Below are 23229 nucleotides of genomic sequence, written 5' to 3'. Positions count from 1 at the left end.
CATGCCTCCTTTTATTTCAGATGCTGGCTGTTTCAACACTATTTCAAAAGCCTCAGAAACCAGCTGCTTTAGATCTTCCTTAGTATTCTCCTTTAAGCCTCTAATTCTAATGGCAAACTGCATCTGGAAATATTGAGCAAGACACAGTTCCTTTTCCATTTTATTTTCATTCTCCAATACTTTTGCTTCTAATATAGCATTCTTTTGAGTCAAGTCTTCTAGCTTTTCCTCCAATTCTTCCACACACCGAGCCACTTTACACACTGAAGTCAAGATGTCTACCCTCATTGCTTTGAGCTTCTGTTCCATCCTCTCCTCCATTCTCTCCTCCAATTTCTCCAATTTCTCCTCCATCTGTGCAAATCTAATATTAATTGATTCCAAAATTACCTGGGTATGTTTTTCAAGAGCATCTTGTAAATCCTTTGATGTCAATACATCAGGAGGATGCAGCGCCTGCAATAATGATTGTTGCACAGGAGAAGTTCCAGCACTCCGAAGAGTTTTAGGGGGTGGTTTAGCCGCCATCTTTTACCAAATATGACGCACTTTCACTTCAGATTTGTAATCCAAAAAAGTCCATCAAGCTGGAGAGTAAAACATAGTAATCCTCTTTACCATTTCCTCTTGTATCGCTCTGCCTGCTCCTTTAAATCATAGTCATTCCTTCAGGCAGGGGTGGTCGCAGACGGCTGGCTCTGCTCCAAGAAGTCAGGAGCAGAGGCGACGGCCAGCTGGGAGCAGCCCAGGCTACGGGGGAGTTCAATCCTTCAGCCGCCCAAGCCATAAGCTCAGGCGGCCCTGGAGAACTCTACCCCTACCTGGGAGCTCGCCCCCTCCTCTTCTCCCGAGGAGGGGGCTTCGGATTCGCCCGAACAGCTGATCGGCGCTGTTTCGGGCGAAAAAACAACAGCTGAGCCGCGGGCAGCCCGGGAAGGCTCCCTTCGTCGCCGCGGAGCCACCGGAAGTCAAAAGTTTCAATATTTTAACATGTGGAAAAACAGAATCCCAGGCAAAGGATTATCCAGTCTTCACTAAAATGCTTCCAGAGTTTCATGAGTACCTAAAAAATTATTTACCTTATGAGCAGCATAATGTAATCGAATTTTCAGAGAGAAAAAAATGAACAGGCCTCTTAAAGTTCACACTTAACAGAGCCTTCTAATTAACGTAAGAACTACGTTTGAAATCCTGACTACTCTGCTTGATGCACCATAACACTTTGTGATTAGATTTGTGTAATAATTAATTGCTAATGTTAATCTTACACAGTTTTCTTGGAACTGAGGATTTTTATTCATTAGATCCTGACTTAGTTTGCGGTGCACAGAAATAAATCTGCATTGTTTAAGCATAAATAGAAGACTATACCAGCATTTAGCTTAGAGGCTTGTACCACTTTACGTAAATCATATATATATATGTACCTTTCAAATGCTGGATTGTGTTTTTCCCTTAAAATCTTGTCAAATAAAATTCCCAAATCTGAAACTTCCTTGCAATTCACATTTGTTTCGCTCTGGAACTAATCTTAATAACAGATTGAAGGTTAGTCCCATTTAGACATTTGGCCTGATCTTCTTAATACCTCATTCCGCAATAAATGTTGGTTATGTTCCAGCACCTAGCTAATTCTGATTAGCATTACAATCCAGTATAATAAAAGCAGTTTAATCGGAAATTGCAAATGAGCCACAACCAAATCTAGTATAATCAGCTATTTTGCTGACAGTGCTCCAAGGTGTAGGATTGTCAAGCGCAGAATGAATTAGTGGTTATGTATGAATAACTTTAGGATATGTTTGATACTGATTTAGAGGAAAATTTCCATAAACAGCAGTTAAAACATAATTAAAAGTAAAAATCATATAGTATGTTTTGAAGAGTGAGCAATATTTGCTAAAGGTAATTGATGAGAAAGTTTCTCCCTCTTGTTCAATATTTCTTAATTTTCCTAGATTCCATCAGAAGCAATTATACACATCTCTTCTTTGTAGACCTTTGCTAGTAATTGTGAATTTAACAATATATATATACAATTTGCAGATTTTCTCTCTAGAATGCTTCATTAAATGCTTTGCATGATGAGCAGATGTTGTCGTAGTTAAGGTACTTAATGTAGATGACCCAGCAGTATCGTGAGATAAAATTGGGTTACAATCATGCTCGAAAAAAAGGGAATATAGCCACACTTTATTTAGCATTTTCTTATTTAAGTTTCACAGGTTAGGAAAGAAAAATGATCTCACAGCTACATTATTTGTAAGAATAAAACAAACAGTAAAGGGTAAAAATCTACCCTAGTTAACATTTTCTAGGACACAATATAGAACTGCCTTATTATATTCTATATATTTACCTCTGTCTCTTCCCAATCTACTCTACATTTCTGCACTTTTGTGGTAGTCTCCTATTCAAATTTTCACCAGATCTGACTTGCCTTATTTGTTTCAACATCAGCCTAGAAGACTAGATGCTGTCACCTGTAGTATGTAGAACATTAATTATTTAAGTAACAATAAACAATTGTGATGAATCTATCTATATAAACATTCACTGGTGATTGTCCCAGTTTACTTAATAGGTATTAAAGTTTGACCAGGCTACAAAATAAGGTTTAAATACATCCCTAACTCATTCTTAGTTTTTTCCTCCTCCTTTTCTTTTTGACTAACTGGAAATATTGAGAGGGTCACATTAACAGTCACATTTACCTTACACACAAAGACTTTGACACAAATATAAACACAAAGACAAGGAAAAGAGAACAGAAAAGGGAAACAGAAGTCTTAGTTTTACACATCCTAGTCATTCCCATCATAAATCTCAGTTAATTCAAATTAGGGAAGACACAAATCTTAAAAATACCACGTAGTTGCAGAAAGAGAGAGAGAGAAAGAGAATCACTATTTCATATTTTCCCTTTAAGTACCCTTATTTAGCCCAATTGGTTTCCCAGCAAAACTCTGAGCAAAGCCCATTCTTCACAAATTTGTCTTGCTCGCTTCCTTTGTCGTACCATCCAGGATGGCCTCGTGCCTCTCGTCCCATACCTCGAGCAAATCTCTAATAGGTGACCTAATTCCCAGCCTCGAACTACAGCTAACCATGTTCCCTTTACAATGTGGGGTTCAATAGGCTTAGTCATGTCCCTAGCAGCACTTCCCAGCCACTCTTAGGGACTCTATCCCTGCCACCCCGCCTGTCAGTTTTTGGGCACTAAAAAAATTGCCCAGGAGGACTTCAGATCCCTAATGAAGTACAGGAACCTCCTACGTAGGGAACTCCCTGCTGTCACTTTACAGACCAAAAGGGGTCCGAGGAGGACCTTCTGCAACAGGTACATGGCCTCCTTCTATCACCCTGCCTTCAGTTTTCAGACTTAGGAGGAGTCTGGGAGGACCTGTGCTTTGTGCACTAGTATGAGCCCCTCCTAGAGGTGGCCTTTGCTTACAGGACCTTACCAGCTGGTTGCCCAAATCCAATTCTTTCATTCACTCATTCCATTTGCACACAGCCTCTCCTTTTTCCATAACAAAAGGTCCTGCGCTCTGGCCAAACCCTCATGCTTTCCAGGGTCTGCCACTTGAACAGATCCTTTCTGCGGTTAGGAAAGACCAGAGGGAGCAAAATCCAACTGTGATTGGGAAAAGGGTCTTCTCACTCTCTCTCTCTCTCTCACACACACACACACATTTCTCTCACTCCACTGGGCTTTAAAGTTAAAATTTAGAGGTATTCACCTTCACCTTCTTTCCAAAGCAGCCCTTGAGCTAAAACTCAAAACTCCCTATACTACCCTGGGTCCACATGGGCAGGGCCTGGGAAACCCATCCACAGACACAAGGGGTCTGCTGCCGGCAAGATGGGGCTTACCAGTCTCAGTCCATTGGAGAGGTTAGCTTGGAGACCCATCCTGGAGTGCCAAATTGTTGAAGGTCACTTCATCATGGTTCAGTCCAAGCCGGGGATAAACAACATGGCGACTGCTTTAGAAAGAAGGTTGCAGTTTATTGAAGAGGAGAGCCAGACAGAAAGATGGCTCTGGAAGAAAGAAAGAAAAAAGGGGCTGAGCCCATTTAGGGAGTGGGTTTTTATACCCTCTTGAGCCTTTTGTTTGGAGTTGTTTCCTGTTCTTGTTTGAGGCTATTTCCTGTGTCATGTATTTTGAACTGTGTCCTTTTGGCATTTGTGAGTTAATCCTATTATATCCTGTATTAGACTTTGGGTGGGGTATGTAGATTTTAGGTGTCTTTGTCTTCTTAATATTCTAGCTCCAACCTCCCTGGATTTACAGTCTGCATTTCTATAGAGCTGGTTTCTGCTTGGGGCAGAGAGACTTGCAGTCAGGGTTGGTTTCTGCTTTTAAAATCCTTTAGGGAAATATATTCTGCCTTTTTAATATTTCCTTCTCTTGGGGAGCTGACTTCCCACAACAGAATAAAGGCATTTACATGCTAATTGATTCTGTCCTGCTAAGTCTTGATACCAAGTTATCCTTAAAAGGTCACTTAATAGCAACCCCTGCACCTCAAAATGTCCTTTCTGAGGAAAAAAAAGAATAATTTTCACTATTCTTAGCTTAAGATTTAGGTTAATTATTTGTTCCTGTGGCAACCATTTTTCATTAGATATTTGGTTTCATTGGACCAAAATAGACACGTATTTCTTAACTTTAAATTTTAGACTGCAAAGTTTCACTTTTAATATATATTGCTAGAAATAAGGAGGCACCCTATGCATATTTGCAGAAGGCTCAAACTATGTGAGGCAGCTTTCATGGGAATATAAAATTACTTAGTTTTATGATGCTGGAAACTGACTCTAAACTATTTTAATAATTATTATCATAATCCATAGTGCTCTCTTACATATTGGTGCATTTTTAAACATACCAGTTTGTTTACATTTTAGGACAAAGTGAAATATTTAGTAAACCTATGATTAATTAATCATTCTGGATTAATTCAATGTTTTCTTATGCTCCAAATTCACACAAATAAAATTGCACTCCAGCCTAATATTCAGTACATGCTCTAAGATTTTTGCACTTGAGGATGCATTTTTTTGTACTGAAGTTAATTGAAGTAAAATAGGATATAATATTCAGGGGCTTGAGGAAATGAATGGAACAACAACAACTTTTATTGATTAGCCCTTGGGCCATATCAAAGTACAAAGTTCCAGCAACAAACCGTCACCAAAACTAGATAAAAGCAATCCGAAATGGAATTTGATAAAATACAATTTAAAATGGAATTAAAATACAATTTAAGTTAAAATAGTAATAAAATGCAAATTTAAGATATAGATAAAATATGGAAACATTATATTTCGGAGTCGCCCTTACAATCTACCCCAATCAGTCCCACATATGCAGATCTTAACTGGATCATTTTGTTCAAATACTGTGCTACGTTGGATGTTATTTTCAAGTTCTGGCCGGACATAAGGTAAGTTATTTTGATATGGGGATCCCAATGGGTCATTCGTTTGGTATATAGACCAAGATACCTGTCTCTCACCCTCTTATACAAACAACAGTCAAATAGGATGTGAGCCAGGTCCTCTATTTCTGCCGCTCCGCAAATGCAGAGACGCTCATTGTACGGTATAGCATGAAATCTCCCATATCTGACCATTGTATCAAGCTGTTCGAATCTCGCTCTCGTAAATATCTCCCTAAGATGTTTTGGGAGTTGTAACTTCAAATAACTGTCCACTTGAAAAGTACATTTGTATTTACTCAGCCATTTCAAGTTACCCACCTTACTAAGGAAAGCTATATCAGTTTGTGCTTCTATATCCTTAATTCTTTGGGCAACTCTTTTTTTAGATTGTTCTCCTGTTACGCAAGAAACAGGAAGGCCACAGCTTCTTACAAAATTTGTTAGTTTGGTGATCCAGGAGATTTGTGATTGCAGTTTTATTTGCTCTAGTAGGCATAATTTGGGGAGTCTATCAGTCTCCATTTCATTAACTTTGCACCAGTAGTTATAAGCTCTAATTTTAGATAATGCCTGAATTGTATGAATTCCCAATTCAGCTCTAACTGCTGCAGCAGATGTTCTTGGATCTACACCCAAAATGCATCTCAGATGCTGGGACTGTGTTCGTTCTAAAGCTGTGGTTGAATAAAGACCCCAAATTTCTGCTCCATACAAGAGCATTGTCGTAACCTTAGCCTTATAAACTTTGAGTAGTGGAGCTAGGGACCCTGGGTAACTATGATTCTTTAGTTTGAGCAATAAATTCAAACGGGCTTTTGCTCTAAATGTACTTCGTTGATGATGGCAGGCCCAAGATCCAGTCTTGGAAAAAGTTACTCCCAAATATACAAAGGTATTAACCTGTTCAATTGGTTCACCGTCTAATTGCCACTTATGTCTCTGATGGTTTCTTCCAAACACCATTATTTTCGATTTGGATTTGCTAATAATTAGGGAGTTATCCTGGCAATAAGAGCTGAATCTTCTTAATAGCCTACGTAATCCTACTTGTGAGTATGATAATAAAATCATATCATCAGCATAAAGCAAGCTGTTACAGTAAGTATTTAGGATCATCGGCATGTGTACCATGGTATCCTTCATTAACCCTGGCAAATCATTGATGTATAAATTAAATAATAATGGGGCCAGGATACACCCTTGCCTTATCCCTTTATTTGTGTGAATCCTATTAGTCAGGGCCCCATTAACCCCATACTGCACCCTCAAACAGGTACTTGTGTAAAGGGCTTTAATCAAAGCCAGAAGTCTGGGTTCTATTTTAAGAGATGTCAATTTACTCCATAGTACGTCTCTATTTACCATATCAAATGCTGCTGTAAGGTCTATAAAGGCAGCAAACAGGGGTCTCCTCTTATAGGCATATTTGGCAATTAGATGGTTCAAAACAAAGCAGTTATCAATAGTAGATCTGTTCTGTCTAAAACCTGCTTGTTCTTCTGTGAGGATGTTGTTTTACTCTACCCAGATTTCAATTCTGTTCAAAAGGTACCTAGCATATATTTTTGCTACAATGTCAATCAGGCTGATGGGCCTATAATTACTAGGATCCTTTTTATTCCCTTTTTTATATATAGGGACAACTATTGCCATCTTCCACCCGTCTGGTATATGGCAGGTGTTATTTATGTGTGTAAAAAGACCTGCTAATACAGGGCCCCACCAGTTAGGAAATTTCTTAAATAATTCTGCTGGTAAAAAATCCTCGCCTGGGGCTTTATTGCTCTTTAAGCTTTTAATGATGGACTGTATCTCCTTTTCTGAAACTGGTGGCCAAGGGGGGAGAGTTCTAGGATTTACCAAATCACTGTTTAAAAATAATTTCTTTACCGGTTCGGTGGGGGCAAACAAGCACTGATAATAATTCTCCCAGTCCGCAGCAGAGATTGGTATGTCAAATGCAAATCTCCGTTCCTTCAGAATACCTGCTACTGAGTGCCAAAATAATACTGAATTATGACTTCTGGCAGCCAACTCAAGTTCTGACCAGATTGAAATGGCAAAACGTTTTTTCTTTAATGTTATAGTTTTTTTATATTCCCTTCTTGTGTGCAGCATCTTAGCTTGTATATGGGCAGTAGGATTCCTCTGGGCAAGCCTCATGGCTGCCTTCAATTTCTTTTTCTGTCGCTGGCAATCAGGATCAAACCAGCGAGGTCTACCCACTTGGGCTCTTTTTGTAGTAGGTTTAGCTGTTAGGTGTTTCTTCAGTATGTTACACAGATTGGAGAATGCATTGAAGGCTGACATCCAGTCAGTAGTAGATGACTGTATTGTTCTAGCCCACTTAGTAGCATTCTCTGTTTTAAGGCATTCTAATATTGCCTTAGTATCAACTTTGGCCCAAATTAACCTTTTATTTTGGGTCACCTCTACCTTTTTGGTGAGCCATCTGTCAGCCATGTTATATGGTCTTAAATCTGAGCAGCCTCGCAATGTCACACTTACAGGCTGATGGTCGCTATTGTCGCTAAGGTGTACTGTGACCTCTGAGAAGAGGTCAGCCTTATCTCTAGACACACAAAAGAGATCCAGTACACTACTTGAATTGGCTGAATGGTATGTATAAGGGTATGTATAATTCTTGTCCTTACCTCCCAAAATTTGGAGATTACCCTTAAAAAATTAAGGAGACTAGGAGCAGGCCAGCGGCATTACTTTTACAGTCTCTTGAGAGCCACTGAGGATGGTTATCAAAGAACTCCCCTGGGATTCCCTTCTTCTGGGCAAGCTCATACAGAGAGGGACCCAGTCTAGCATTCAGATCTCCTAATAATACCACTATGGACTGAGGATACAATATAGATAAATCTTCTAAGATAACTTCCAAGCCCATCCAATATTCAAAATTATAGTGCTGGGATGTGCTTGGAGGAATGTACACATTTACCAATATTAACTCAAACTGGTCATATTCAAATTTGACAGCTAGAAAGTACGGATACTTATCTTCGTTATATAATTTCTCTCCCTGCCATTGCAACTCTTCCTTTATAAGAATGCATAGCCCTCCAGAGGGTCTCCCTTTGTTCTTTGTTTTTAGGGCTGGGGAGGCCCATCCCTGAAAGCCTGGCAATTGTACTGGTTCATCCACTTTGGTTAGCCAGGTTTCTTGAAAGGCTATTACGTCAAATCTAGAAAGAAAGCTCATTAGTCCACTATCAACCATCCTTTTCCAGCCAGCTATGTTCCAGGTCATCAACTGTATGGGGTTCTCAGAAGCAACGTGGTCTGACTTGGTTGATTGGCTAGATGGTGGAAATGCCAGATGTCAACTTGACAATGGAGCTGGGTCAATATCATCTAAGCTTCCCATATAAACACAGTTGTTGTGAGGTTCGATATTTCTCCTCGTGGGTTGCAGAACTTGTTGTTGCTCCTCTATATCTCGGTTGCCAGTGTGCCTCTGCTCTTGCTCCAAGAATGATTTTTTTCCAAAGAGCAGGTACTCTGGCTTAAGTCTATAAATGTAGATTTATGTCCATTTTTGGAGGGGCATGGCTGAGGGTTCATCTTGTGGAGAGATGTTGTGGGAACTTCTAAATCAAATGAGGATGGAAGCTGGATTATGTCCTTAGTGTTTGTCAGCTTAGGGGGCACTGTGTGATGAAGCCCTTTGTCTTTCAGTTGTTTCTCAGAGGCTGGGTCAGTCAGTGCAGTTACTCCACTCTCAGCCTGTGTGACAACACCTTTTTTTACTGTTGAGGTAAAGGCAGATTGTTGATTAAATATCTTGTCACAAGGTTGCGTGTTTAGTGGATCCAAATTAAATAGAGGCTTTGCTGTAGATTGGGTTGTTGTCAGTGCCTCTTTTAGGTCGTCCAATCTTTGAATGATGTTAACTTGCTCAGGTTCTGGCAATGCACTGAATAAGTCAATCAACATTTCCTCTGGCACATCGTCAGCAGTTCCTGCAGCTGTGGGTAACACAGTTCGTATATTGCTTCTTTGCTTTCTCAGGGTCAGTTCAGTTGCAGCAGCCTCAGGCTTAGTAGTGTGAGGGCTGTTGCAGCCTAGATTTAAAGCGACAGTTCCCTCTTGGTGACGCCGTTTCAGGAGCGGGCACACTTTTTCTGAGCAAAAGACCCTTATTGGAAATATTGAGAAAAAGCTCAGAAAGGGCTTCATTCTGAAGAGCGTGGAGGGAATTGTGGGCTGCTTGAATGATAGGAGAATTCTCATACATTGTGTTCTTGCTGGCAGCCACTCTACATGTAGTAGATCTATCAGAGTGGATTCACAGCGAAGCAGCTGGCTCAGGGACAGCCTAATAGCTTTTCTATTGCTCCAACGCCCTCTATTTACTCTCTTGTCATAAATTTGCAAAGTAACCTGGTTAGTTTGCAGACTGTAGTTATATTGGTCATCTCTTAGACCTTTGTCTGATTGAGTGTTTTCTCTGTAGGTGTTCAAATTTTTGGGAGGAGAACAAGGTCCTTCTCTACTTTCACCTTCTGAGTTAGCCATCCCATGTCTGTCCATGGTTATCCTCCCAAGTCCTTCCACAGTATTTGGGTGGCTCCTAACAAACTCTGCAAAAGACTCTTTCAGACAATCAACCTTATCCATGACAATTGACAAGAGATTATATATTGAGTTTACAGTTTGAGCTGTAAGCAAACATTGTCTAGAGAGGAAGTCTGTCACACCTTCCCCCCTCAAATTTGCCACATCTCCCTCCTGTGTAAAAGAGGCTGTTGCCAGATTCCAAGGAGGGGAGCCATTCTCCAAGAGGGAGGAGGACAACTCCACACGCTGTCTGCTCTCCAGTTCGGTTTGTAAGTCCCATTTCGATGAGTCACATAAATTAAATTTATCTGATAAGGTGCCTGCGAATGAGTTACTTACTGGAGCAGACTGTCTGTTTGCAATATAATCCTCCATTTTCTGCTGCTTCAAAGGCTTGGATATACTTTCTGCTGCAGAGTGCTGTCTCTTCCTTCTTTTCCCCATTCAGGTTTGTTAAAACAGGTTTAAAAATAAGTTTAAAACTATGGTTTAAAAGGTTGAAATGGGTTAAAAATGGGTTTAAAAAGTTTAAAAGAGGTAGGTTAAAATACAATATTAAAAGAGGTTAAAAAGTTAAAATAAAAATAAAGTAAAATAAAATAAAACCTTTACTTTTGGAGGAGCTCTTTACAGCCTTTGCTGCCTCTCCACCATCTTCTCCTCTGGAACAAGCAAATTACGTTCAGCATGGAACAGCACAGCAACCTTTATTTTCAGGAAATGAATGGCTAAATTTTTGACATTTCCAAGAATTTAAGATGGTATCCATTTTGTACCATAATTTTGCAAGAGTTGACCAATGCCTGGTGATGGTCTTTAGCTCAGGATAAATACTTATCCATATTTTAATCAGCTGCAAATTATTTAGCTTTTCAAGATCTACCAAAGTCCACTTGTTCCTGCCATCTGTAGTGGCAAACCATAAAGTAGCCATCCTAGTCCACCCAGGACTCAAATGTTACATAAAAATTCAATTTGACAGTTTACTTGCTAAGATCAATGTTGTTTTTATTTGTAAATATTGAAAAAAATGATTGATAAATGCTTCTATTAAGTACATGAACAATCCAATCTTCCTGCTTTACATTAGAATTTGGCACATTAATTCCTTTATTAATAGTTTTAGTTAATAACACCTATGGAGGACAGTATAAATACTGGTAACATTGAAGGAAACCAAAGAACTGTTAAACTGCTTAGTGTGTTCTGCCAAAGTTGGTATGTATGATAAATGGGAATAGTAATATAAATTTCAAAATGCAGTGTATGTCTAATAAAAAGGACAGTGTATTTAAATAAGAAAACTAGCCATCTTAGGTACTTAGTTGAGTGGTCAGAATTCAGCTTCTTTGCACGGGAGAAAAGTTAACATTTATAGCGTATTTCTAAGATAACCTTTATATATAAACTTAAAAGCTGAACATATTGGGAGAAAGCAATTTTCTAAAAATCAGCACAGTTAATTTTGCAATGTGCACCTCATCTGCACACATGAACACAATATGGAAAAGGCTGTACTATATACACACTTGGACTAGAAATATGTTACAAGGGACAGTCCTTGGGCAAAATGATTAGAAAGTTTTGTTTGTTTTCATTTTACTGTGTAAAGATTTCATTGGAGTATTGCTATTGTGATGTTTTTCCTGCCTTATAGTTTCAGGAAACTTAAAAGAGATTCAGTTCTTATGTGGCCCTGGGGCCTCATGTTACTCACAATTTTGATAATAACATGGATTTGGAAATGTTTCCTTCTCTTCATTGATAGAAGATCCAGTTATCTGGTCAAAATTCTGATCCTAAGAATGTAACAGTAACTTCAGGAGAAGGATATGTTTCCCTTTAATTCTTCCAATTAGGATAGCAATTGGAAGAGACCACCTCTTGAAGCATTAGTGCCATGAGAAGCCTGAATATTGCCAGTCAGTTTTGCCTTCCAGGGGACCTGATCCTTTTTTGTTAGATTTATTTTACTCTGCTAATGTTGGCAGAAAAAGGTTAGATACTTTTTGACTGCAGATGACTGCAAAGAAATATGATACCTTTCCCATCCTGTCAGAACTAATCCTTCCATTGCCTCCACCATCCTGCCAGAACTGATGAAGCTTCTTGGATGAGAAGTGAAATGTCTTCCTCAAGAAAAAAACAATCCAGTTGCCTTTTGAAAAAACACCTTTGAGATTCCTATCAAAATCCTTTAGAAATCAATCTGGTGGTGTGAGAGAGCATGCTGAAATTTAATGAACAGGTTTTTGAACCAGTGATTAATATGACCCAGTAGTTTATGAAATCTGAAAGGGGCAAATAGGTAGGACATGTTTATGATGACCTCACCTGATGAACATTCAACTACAACACCTTTAGGGTAGTTTTCTCTGAGAAACCCACATCTAAACATGGACCAAAGCACTCTAGGGGCTTTACTTGTTGACAGTGGCTGCTGTAACCCATAATCAAGTAAACAATAAATCGTGTTAAATTGTACAACAAAGTATTTTGCTGCCATAGAATAACCGGATCTGACAGCATTAGAATTTGAGATGTGGTTAAGAAATTTTGTTAGGTGGATGACTATGGCCTAACTGGTTGGGTTGGCAATATATATAAACTATGATTGTATTGTTGTAATAGAAACTTTATTGTATCACTTTAAATGTGTGATGATTGGCCAGCGCTGTTTTTCCAACGGCCATAAGAGGGAGCTAGAGACATAGCTTCTTTCTCTCTGTTATTCTCTCTTTTATGTTTGCTGTTACTTGCTGAGCATTGTGGTTTGTGGGTTTGCTACTGTTTGCTGAACCCGAAGAAGTGTGTTTTGACTTACGGACTGGTAAGAAGACTCTGTATCAGATAATCCTTGGACTATTGTTATTTGCTATCATCTCTTTACTCGTGTATGACCTGGACTGCTTTTTCTTGGATTGTGCTATTGTATTATTCCACAAGTAAAACTTTTTTTACACACCTCAGTGTATCTGTGTGGTTGCTGTGTAAACTTAACTACTCTCAGTATCCTCTTTTCTGTGCAAGCTCTTGTTAGCTCAAGAGGTACTCTGCACATCCAACTGCATTTTCCTACTTTTGAAAGGTTTCTTGTATCTGATACAAGAAACAGTGTCCCATGTATTTTCTAATTTTTATTGTGGCTTTGAGCATTTGTAATATTTATAGCTGAGATTCATGACTTATCTTTCCCCCCTCTGGATGGAATTAAATGTTACTTCAAAATGTACCCTTGATAGCGATTCAAGGAATGAATTCAGTGTAGAAAACCAGGACTTTTACTGTACATATGTTTTGGGATGAAATCTGAATGGAGATGTCTAGTTTACAGTATTCCATTCCACCCAATCCTCACCACCACTTGAAAAGTGCTGAAAATCCAAGTCAGGAGAACTCACCAATTATTATTTCTGTTCTCAGAGTCTCCCCAGATTCACTTTTGGTGAGATGAAAAGGGGAATTGTTTTCTATCCCAAGCTAAGTGAAGCATTTAGGCTGATGAATAATATGTATGAAGAAGTTCCTATCTGGGAAAATAGAATATGACAATGGTGATCTGATTTTGTTACTAGAAGAACCTCCAGTTTTACACACTTTTGCACTAACAGCACTGCACTGTGCTAGCTCTAAATGTCCAGAAAAATTAAGTGAAAGAAGTACTGTTTTACATTTCTTATTATAAAATAACAAGAGTTGGTTAACAATTTTTTTAAAATTGTTAACTAAAACTTTAGTGTCAAAAGCATAAGTGACATTCAGTTTTCAACTGCAGACAGTAGTCTAAAAAGCAATTAAAGTAAGATGTCTTCTCTTCATGAGGGAAAATGATGATAGCAAAGCAGACAAATCATTTTGTTAAAGAATTATTTTTGCCTTTGACTTGAACTTGTATGAATTTTCATTTGCACATGTTATCAGTTTTGAGTTAATGAATATGATTTAGTGAACTTCATTTAAACATAGCCTCCAACTAATATTAGGCTCTAACTGTCTTTGTTAACACTGGCCCAAAGTTATTATTTTGATGCTGGAGTTGATGAGCATAACATTAATCTTCTCTGTGACAATTCTTTTAACTTATTCATGAAACTTTAGCACCAGGAAAGCAAGCAAGCAAGCAAGCAAGCAAGCAAGCAAGCAAGCAAGCAAGCAAGCAAGCAAGCAAGAAATTGTGTAGGGCTACCTGTTGCATTATTGAATTATGCAGTTCAGAATAACAGAATAACATAGTTGGAAGGGAACTTGGAGGTCTTCTAGTTCAACCCTCTGCACAAGCATGAGACCTTATACCATTCCAGACATGTGGCTGTCCAGCCCTTCGTAAAGCTTCCAGTGATGGAACACCCACAACTTCTGAAGACAAGTCACTGGTTAATTGTTCTCACTGTTAGGAAATTTCTCCTTAGTGCTAGGTTGCTTTTTTCCTTGATTAGTTTCCATCCTTTGTTTTCTTCTTCTTGTCTTTTGCTGCTTTGGAAAATAGGTTAACCCATTTTATAAAGTTCACCACAAGGAACCTATTAGCCTCTGCTGCTTATCCAGGCAAACATTTAAGGTATTCTGAGAATGAAAATGTGATGAGTTTAACACAGCAGTGCCATTCTCTCTACTCATTGTTAAAATGCTCTAAGTGGTGCTGCATCAAATTTTCATGGGACTGAATTTATGACATGAGACATGCCATTTGAGGAGATTGGTTGTGAAGAAGCCAAGATATTTAACTTGGAACATTTTGCATTCAGAGCATGTGTTCCATCACTGATCCAAGATCTGCTTTTAAAATTTATACTTGCCCACAGTTACAAGCTAAGTGTTTCATACTCTAGAGAGGATTTTGCATGGATGCTCTCCAAATTTGAAATGGAAAATTGAACCACTTTGCTTGTAGTCTAATCTATAATGGCAATCCTCTCTATTTTTTGAAATTATTCCTAGGCTTCTGCTACTTAAACTCCTTTAAAATATGGATGGACAATCTTCAGACCCAGGTACAGAAGGCTTTCAACTCCTGCTCTGATGAAGGTGTTGAAGTTTGGCTGTCAGTTACTAGATATTGGTAATATGATTTACTGACACTTTCAGGCCATATAACAAAGAAATAAAATATTCTAAATCTTTGGGGAAAGTTGGCATACCTGAAATTATTAATTATTTTCTCCAATTACAATAGTTTCTGCAAAAATAGACACAATTGTGTGATGCCACAATATCATTATACCCCACACCTTGAGTTTACCAGCAGGATCTAAAAATAATTAATTTAAAAGGTATGCAAAATGAATGCTCCATCTTGCTTTAATTATACCAATGAATAAATCTTACATATGTTAAATAAGATTTATTTGCTTCATTAGCATCACAATAATCTTATGTCTCCCCATACTCCATAATGATGATGGAAAATCTTTAGGATTCCATAAAATATCCCATGTCTAGCACAACACAACACAAATATGCTGACTCTATTTGTATATTGCCTGCATATTAAAATAAGCTACAGCAACTGTTGTCAAGATAATAGCGTTATTGCAAGTGTTTTACTAATGCAGTATTCTCAGATAACATTTGATTTCACAGCTGCTAATGCCATGATCCATTCTTACTCAAATATTTGCCAGAACACTGGGTTAAGTAATAACAAGCAATTAATGCACTGTTTTGAATCCATGTGATTATTCCCGTTTATGTTTATCTGCACTATATTTATTTTTTATATGTGTAGCATTGAGGTAATAAGAAAACACTGGAGAAATGAACCATTGGGAGATCTAAAATTCAGTACACCATGAAAGAGGACAATTGAACAGAAGTCAATTTGCTCTGTGTCCATTCCAGCAACAATGCCTTTGCCTTTACTTTGAATATACATCTGCAAATAACCAAATTTAATCCAGTGTTACTGAGCTTTACTGCTTGTGTTGATTTTGGCTTTAGGATTCCAATGGTCATTCTTATTTTTTTAAAAAAACGCTTCTATGTGGATTCATTGTACCTAGAACTCTTTCATGCCCAGAGCTGTTACAGGACATTTAATAAATATAACTGAACAAATGAAATCCTGATTTAGAGAACATTCAGAATTATTGTACTGGCTGAGCAATAACAAATGAAGTGGAAGATATGACATGATTTACAGATTGGGGAATGATATTTGCATAGAAAGAAAGTAAAAAAAAAGATTAAAACTGCATAAAGTACATCACTACATTTCCAGTAAACACTGAATTAAATTCATCTAATTGACTGATCTAATTCAGTCAAAACTAAGTGTTTCTTTATCTTTAGAAACCAGACAGAGACAAAGAAGGTGTTTTTACACTAATTGGAGGTGGATCATAGGATTTTGGAAGCCAAAGAAGCAAAACATGTGATTTACCAAAGATTACTGTGATCCTAAAACTACAACAAAAATTATTTGGCTATGATCTCTCAAAGGAGCAAAAACATATGATGCCTCCAAACAGAATTTTGGAATTCAGAGGATAACATTGTGATCCTTTATGCTTGCTAACTACTCAAAGGGTGTGCAAGTGATGCAGAATGAAATTGCTTTCAAGTATTGCTGTAGAACAGGGGTGTCAAACTCAATTCCATTGAGGGCCGCATCAGCATTGCGGTTGCCCTCAGGGGGCTGGGTGGGTGTGGCCAGGGTGGGCGTGGCCTACTGGGTGGGCGTGGCTAGAGTGCATATGGCCTACTGGGTGGGCATGGCCAGCTCTACATCGTTGGCATCAAGGGTGCCTATGGGGGCCTGGGCAGGAGTGGGACAGATCTGAGGGTCTCTGGCAGGAGGAGGGTCTCTGGGCCAGGGGCAAGGCAGCGGGGGCCGTTCCATCACTGTTTCCAGGATGGCTTCGCGGGCCACATGAAATCACTTCGCGGGCCGGATCCGGCCCCCGGGCCTTGTGTTTGACATGTCTGCTGTAGAAGATGGTAGAGGACAGGAAGGCCTGGAGGAACATTGTCCATGAGGCCGCGATGGGTCGGACATGACTTCGCAACTAACAACAATTGCTGTAGAATAGGATAAACTACAACAACCCCTAAAGGTGAAGCTGTACAAAAGAGCCACCAGCCCAAAATAGAGAAATTTTGAAATAGAGAAAAAATTAGAATCAACTTGGAAAGATTCTCTCAGTCAGAATGGGTCAGCTCTCAATGGTTCATGACCAAGTTGTCTGTTTATTATTCTTTATTCATTGTACATAAATATCTAGAAAATAAAACCTGACAGTTTCCTTGGGCATATTTCAAATTCTTCCTAAAAAGAAAATAAACGTGATCTGCATCCTCTTCCTTTTAATGAACATTTCATGCTTTCTCTTAATTCCTAATCTCATTTGATGGATGATATGTAAAAGTGGTAGCTTGTTTCGACCCAGATTGGATCCTGCAAAAGTAATAGCGTGTTCCACACAATATGTTCTTATTTGAATGACAGCATTGTCAATCAAATACTTGCATGGATTTTTTTAAAAAAATAGATTACATTTTCTTTATGGATGATTGGTTTTATAAATGTTAACTGCAGTGAAGCTATTATATGCACAAAGATGGAAGACTACAGAAACACCAGTAATGGATGAATGGACCATGAAGATGGCAGAGCTTGCAGAAATGACTTGTTTGATTAAGGAAGGAACAATTATTTTTATAAAAGATTGAAAACCCTTTATGAACTTTTTGCTGAAAATGAAAACAATGGTGATTTCCAAAGTTATTGAATCTGTCTGTCTGTCTGTCTGTCTGTCTGTCTGTCTGTCTGTCTGTCTATCTATCTATCTATCTATCTATCTATCTATCTATCTATCTATCTATCTATCTATCTAATCTATTATATCACCAGGAACCACCAGAAGTTGTGGTGGTGCAGTGGTTAGAATGCAATATCCGGAGGAAGTGGACAGGATTATGGGGAGACTGAGCTCCACCACATGTTTATTGGACCCGTGCCCTTCCTGGCTGGTTTATGCAGCCCGGGAGAGGACACGCAGCTGGTTCCAGGCAGTTATATCAGCTTCTTTGAGTGAGGGCAGCTTCCCTGCCGTCTTGAAAGAGGCGGTGGTGAGGCCCCTCCTCAAGAAGCCTGCCTTGGACCCAGCTGTATTGAACAACTTTCGTCCGGTCTCCAACCTTCGCTTTCTTGCGAAGGTTGTTGAGAGTGTGGTGGCGCATCAGCTCCCTTTGGTCCTGGATGAAGCGGATTATCTAGACCCGTACCAATCGGGTTTCAGGCCCGGGTACAGCACGGAGACGGCATTGGTCGCGCTGGTGAATGATCTCTGGAGGGCTCGGGACAGGGGTCATTCCTCTGTTCTAGTCCTATTAGACCTCTCAGCGGCTTTCGATACCATCGACCATGGTATCCTGCTGCGGCGTCTCAGGGGATTGGGAGTGGGAGGCACGGTTTTACAGTGGTTCTCCTCCTATCTCCAGGGACGCTCGCAGTCGGTGTTGACAGGAGGGCAGAGGTCGACCGCGAGGTCTCTCGTTTGTGGAGTTCCTCAGGGGTCGGTCCTCTCGCCTCTCCTGTTCAACATCTATATGAAACCGCTGGGTGAGATCATTCGTGGCTTTGGAGTTGGGTATCATCAGTACGCTGATGATACACAGCTTTTTCTTTCTACCCCAAACCACCCCAGTGATGCCCTCAACGTGATGTCCCGTTGCCTGGAGGTGGTTCGGGTCTGGATGGGGAGGAACAGACTTCAACTCAACCCCGACAAGACCGAGTGGCTTTGCATACCTTCATCCCGGGTCTATTCGGATATTCCATCTCTTTCTATGGGGGGTGAATTATTACCCCCCGTAGATAGGGCTCGCAACTTGGGAGTCCTCCTAGATTCGCGGCTTACCTTGGAAGATCACATGGTGGCTGTGACTAGGGGGGCTTTCGCCCAGGTCCGCCTGGTGCACCAGTTGCGGCCCTATCTAAGCCGGGATGATTTATGCACGGTCACTCACGCGCTCGTGACCTCTCGTCTAGACTACTGCAACGCTCTCTACATGGGGCTTCCCTTGAGGACCACCCGGAGGCTCCAACTGGTACAGAATGCAGCCGCGAGGGTTGTGTTGGGAGTCTCCCGATACTCCCATGTGACACCTCTGCTCCGTGAGCTGCATTGGTTGCCAGTTGTCTTCCGGGTGAGATTCAAGGTGCTAGTAATGGTGTTCAAAGCCCTCCATGGCATGGGGCCGGAGTACCTCAGGGAACATCTGCTGCCGGCATCAAGCTCCCTGCCCCCTGTGCGTTCCCACAGAGAGGGCCTCCTCAGGGTGCCACCGGTCAGAGAATGCTGACTGGTGGCCCCCAGGGGGAGATCCTTCTCTGTGGGCGCCCCGGAGCTATGGAACCAGTTACCGGTTGAGCTCCGGACGGCGCCCAATCTGCGCTCCTTTCGCCGCGATCTGAAAACATACTTGTTCGAGCAAGCCGGCCTGGCCTGAGGGGGGATTGGTGGGGTTTTTTATCATTTTTATTGGGGTTTTTACTATGTATCAATTGTATTTTAATCGGGCATGCATTTAATTATCTTTTAGTTTTTGTAAATTTCTGTGTTTTATTCTTGCCCTGTACACCGCCCTGAGTCCCCCGGGAGAAGGGCGGTATAGAAATATTAATAAATTAAATTAAATTAAATTAAAAATATTGCAGGCTAATTCAGCTCACTGCCAGGAGTTCAATCCTCACTGGTTCAAGGTTGACTCAGCCTTACATCCTTCTGAGGTCAGTAAAATGAAGACCCAGATTGTTGGGGAAATATGCTGACTCTGTAAACTGCTTAGAGAGGGCTGTAAAGCACTATGAAGTGGTCTATAAGTCTAAGTGCTATTGCTGCTATTGCTGTATCTAATTTATATCTATCATCTATAACACTTTCTTAATAAGATAACTATATAAGGATGCTGAAGAGAGATATTCTTTTTAATAGCATCTCCAAGGCATATGTTTAACATAAGAATGTCATAGAATGCCTTTGAAAATACATTCTTGTGGACTGTTTTTAATTCTTCTGTTTGTTTTTATTTACTCATTAAATTTGTTGGCCTCTGATTTGTCAAGATTCACAGCAGCCTGCAATGCACTAAAAAATAAAATTATTCCAAGAACAATAATGTAGTAGCTAATCATAAATAAGTAATTCTTTTCTAACAAGAGATTGTTGCATAACACAAGTTTCATGAATAAAAAACAATCATTTCTTGTCTCAGCCACTTTAATCTCTTAGAATAGTGGTATCATGAGCAGCATGGTACTTTCTTCAACTTTTTTTTCTTTTCTTGAATTTTTTACTTTTTTGCTGATTACTTATTTTACTTTTTCTTCCTTTCTTTGTATTAGTTTATGCTAGTTTTTATTTTCTTGTTTAAAATTTTATATATTTTATATAATATAGCACCTTAAATTTAACTAGATCCAATGCAAAATAGCAGGACCCTTAGGAAAGAAAATCTGCTTAGTTTATCTATTATTTTTCACCAATGTTTCTGTTTCTAGTGATTGTGAGGGAGCTAGAGCATATATGAGTATTTCCTGGTCTGTTCTAGAGAACTCTCTGATATGGTACAATCACTTTATTACTGAGCAGTGCCAAAATATCTGAATGTTATTGTTTCTTAGCCTTGCTATAATTGTTATTTATTGCATTGCTTGTTTTTAAAATAATTTGCGTTATTAAGGTTGCGTATTTGTCGTTTTGATTGGTTGACTATAATAAACCAACCAAAGAATCCTGACAGGGTTATTATAGAAGATATTGTTTATGATAATAAAAAAGCCCTTACATTTTCATAGTTAAAAAAACCCCTGTCTCCTTGTTTATTGTATTGGAGAAACTCACAAGTTGTGGTGCGAATCCAACAAATACTATATGCATGATCTTATTTTCTGGGTGTGCGATTTTATAATATTAAACAGCTTCCTATCCCTACCCCAGCCCTGTCAGCAATCTGATTCAGAGCTATTCTTCTTCACAATAAATCCCGAAAACAAGGGTTCAAGAAGTATTATGGGCTTTCACAGATGAACACTAAGCAACCTCAGTTCAGGTATCTATATACATTTTTACCATTTGATGGCAATTCCTTCCCTCCCTCCCGTAATATTCTACTACAGAGATCACTTAATCTCTTGGACTCATTACTTTTCCTTCAGCCTGCTTTCCTCTTCTTTCTGAAGCCATTTTTTTATTAATGTATTTTGTAGTAACTTCAAAAATAACAGAGCTATCACTCTGTGGTCTTCTCATCCAGAAAGTCTGTTTATCTAAACTTAATTATGTTTTCCTAATTTCTGTTTGCTGTCCTTTGTAATGAGAACATCCACTTTTTGAAGATTGCCCCAAGTCAAGCAAATCAAAGACATAGCATTTTGTGTGAGCGTGTTTCACAGGAAATGTTTTTTGAATTATGGAGGATTTTTTCAGCAGCATGATATCAATGCAACCACTGTAGTGCCATCAATTATATGCAGTACTGGTGGCCTTTCAGTTAAAAATAATTTTACTGTTGCAGATAGACCATTATATTTTAGACTGACATGGGTAAAATTTTAATATATAAAGAATTTAAAATGTGTTAAATAAATTCAATGTGTTGTTTCTGCTCTATCCTTTAGGAGTAGAAACATTTGGACTACACATTCATATGCAATTGATTTCTGTTTTCATTAGTGTGACTTTTTAAAACTTTTTTAAAAAATCTTTTAAAAACTTTATTCACTAATTTTCTAGTGAATAATGCAATACTTTCAAATGGAATGAAATATATGTAGCAAAAAAATTACAGCATTGATAAATTAAGTACCAGAGGGAATAAAGGAAAGTGAGTAGAATGTGTGCTCATGCATGCTATGAGTCATCTGAAGTTCTTTCAAATCCAGATATGAAAGATTAAACATTAGGAGGCCCAAATGGAGCTACCTTTTTCTTTAAATCCAGAGAAACCTATCTATAGCTATCTAGATAATCTCCAAACAACCTACAGTATATTATCCAGATATAAAAGATGTATTCACTATGGTTTCTCTAGTTTAGTGCTTGCCTTTGTTCATATGCTAAGGTTCCCATGAAGTCAAGCTTTCATGAGCTTGGTTGAGCTATATTAATAAAACTTGTTTTCAGTGTGGGGAAGTCAAACAGACTGGACAAAAAATAGTTGAAAATTGCTTTTTGAAGGACAGTAAGACACAACAAATAGTATTAGATTATTTTTTTTTGTCATCATGACTCATTGGCCTCTAAGATGAAGGAGAAAATTGAGACTATTTGCTTGTTGTACGTACTACAAGTGAAGGAACTGAATTTTTCATAAAAGCCTTATGGTTTTACATAGTTGAACAAAGGAACATTTTATCATATCATACAATAGGTGTATGTTACTATATGGTTCTTGTATGATGTGATGAAATGTTCCTTTGTGTACCACTTTATATAAGCATGATTAATGGATGTCTAATAGTATAACTAATGAATTGCTGTGTCCACTTTTCTGCCAAACAGACATCCATGTTTTATTTTATGAACTTTGTAATGACTATCAGGTTAATTCAACAATATAGCACATTCTTTTTCAGTTGTAGTAAATTCTTCTGGGCTTAATTATGTATATGTTCACATATTTGTTGGCAGATTGTGAGGAAAATGTGCAGATTAAATGTTTTTACTTGCTCTAAATATTTGTTGGAGAAAAGCTTAAAAATAATTTAAAATACGAAATCAGTCTTAGAGTGTAGTCATATCGTTTACTGTAAAATGTGATTATGTTTGGATAAATTCTATGAAGTGGTGAGACTGTGGCAAATTGTTCAGAACAAAATTGTTAGAATTGTTAAATTGTAAGTTGTTAAACTTATTTTTTAAAATATTCTTATAATGCTATGAATGGAAGAAGAATTATGCTCAATTAAGAAAAGACTATTTGATTTGCTATCCTGCTCCCTACAATCCTACAATTTTACATTTTGGGAGGCCTGTAGAACATGGATGCAATAACTGTCTGGCTTTTGTTATAATTATATTAATTAATTATAAGCTGCCTAGAGTAGCCCCATGGCAAGATAGATGGAAAATAAATTTAATAAACAAACAAATGAGGGTGAAGGTTAATTCTCTGAGCTTGTGGGTTGATTTCCGAACATTTCCCCTAAACTTCACTGGAGATGTTACCTATCCTGGAACAAAACATTCAGAAACCAACCCACAAGCTC

Source organism: Vipera berus (assembly GCF_964194415.1).
Source record: "Vipera berus genome assembly, chromosome: 7".
Lineage (NCBI taxonomy): Eukaryota > Metazoa > Chordata > Lepidosauria > Squamata > Viperidae > Vipera > Vipera berus.
The sequence above is the reverse complement of the archived record's forward strand: the minus strand, read 5'-3'. Positions refer to the sequence as shown.